General features: G+C 55.3%; 1 protein-coding gene across 2 annotated transcripts in view; it reads left to right on the top strand.

Moving 5' to 3' along the window:
* Positions 1–1,208, top strand: part of ZNF177 (zinc finger protein 177) — a 40,593-nt gene that overhangs the window by 21,761 nt on the left and 17,624 nt on the right. Inside the window, exon 1 of one of the 2 annotated variants that reach the window (XM_008576236.1) lies at positions 268–435. The exons of the other annotated variant lie outside the window; for it this stretch is intronic. The gene's annotated coding sequence lies outside the window, so the exon portion shown is untranslated. Of the gene's footprint in view, positions 1–267; positions 436–1,208 lie in introns of those variants that run through there. 2 annotated transcript variants of the gene reach the window in all.

Raw genomic sequence — 1,208 nt, 5'->3', positions numbered from 1 at the left:
TGTTACCTAGCTGTGAGGCCAACAGCAACTTACTTGACTTGCTGTGCCTCTGTTTCCTCTTCAAAAGAGTAAACTGCGTCTCCAACCTCCGTCCTATCTCCTAGCCCGGGCCGCTTCTCACGCCTCCCGGCCCGTCTCGGCCCCGCCCCCACCTGGCCACGCCCCTCGCACCCGAGGCCGGAAGCGGAAGCGTGCGTTAGTTGCGGCGCAGCCTTCCTTGGAGCTGCCTCCAGCGGCTGGGGAGGGATTTTGGTGTCAGTCCGCGTCGTTCTGGCCCAGGCTCGGCGGGGGAGGGAAGGGGTCTAGGGCACAACTTGCAGCCCGGACGCTTGGGAGCCGCGGCGCTTCCTCCCGCCGGACTCCACGGCCGGAGTTGTCTCCGTGTTTCTTTCCAGAGCCTTCTCCCGGCTCGGCCAGAGTCCAGGCAGCCGCTTGGTACGTCGGTTCCCAGGAGGCGGGTGGCTTAATGCGGTCAGAGCGCGTGGTCAGGACCCTTTCCCTATCCTCTGTACGTTCCTGGTTTGAAGTCCCCCCCAAAATCACTTTATTTTTTATACAAGAAAATGCCCTTTCCCGTACCTCAGTTTCCTTCATTAATGGCATGTCTTGGGATACTGTTATCACTCTACCGATGTCTTCCCCCCGCCCCCGGTTCTGTGGGTGCACCCTAGACCCTGGTTGACAAATTTGAGTTNCCTTGAAAAGGCACAAAGAGGGGGCTATTTTTTAACGCTCTGGCTTGGGTTTTAAATGTAGTAATTACCCCAAAGCACCTTAACACGCATCTTTCAATTGTGCAGGTGTAAGAGTCAGTACTCTCTTGGCCCTGACAAGATCCCATTTCTTGGCAGATAATTTCAAGCGCTGATAGGGGTGAGTGGATGGATGTGTGTTTAAAGTATCTGGATCTCATTGTTTAAACTGGGGTCCGGAGAAAAGAATCCCTGACCTCTGGGGGTCTTTGGTCAGGAAAAGGGTGGGGCGCAGAAGGGACGATAACCCACACAAGGGTATCTATAGTGGGCGAGAAGTGAGGCTTGGACCCCCTCCCTAGCGGCTGCACCGTCCACTTTTTGTCTGGGGACCCTTTTTCCTTTGGGGAACACCGTATGGAATCAAAGTCCTGGGCTTAAGTTCCTGCGGATCCTGTTACCTAGCTGTGAGGCCAACAGCAACTTACTTGACTTGCTGTGCCTCTGTTTCCTCTT

The sequence above is a fragment of the Galeopterus variegatus genome, unplaced genomic scaffold (assembly GCF_000696425.1).
Source record: "Galeopterus variegatus unplaced genomic scaffold, G_variegatus-3.0.2 Scaffold1313, whole genome shotgun sequence".
NCBI classification, from domain to species: domain Eukaryota; kingdom Metazoa; phylum Chordata; class Mammalia; order Dermoptera; family Cynocephalidae; genus Galeopterus; species Galeopterus variegatus.
The sequence above is the reverse complement of the archived record's forward strand: the minus strand, read 5'-3'. Positions and strand labels throughout refer to the sequence as shown.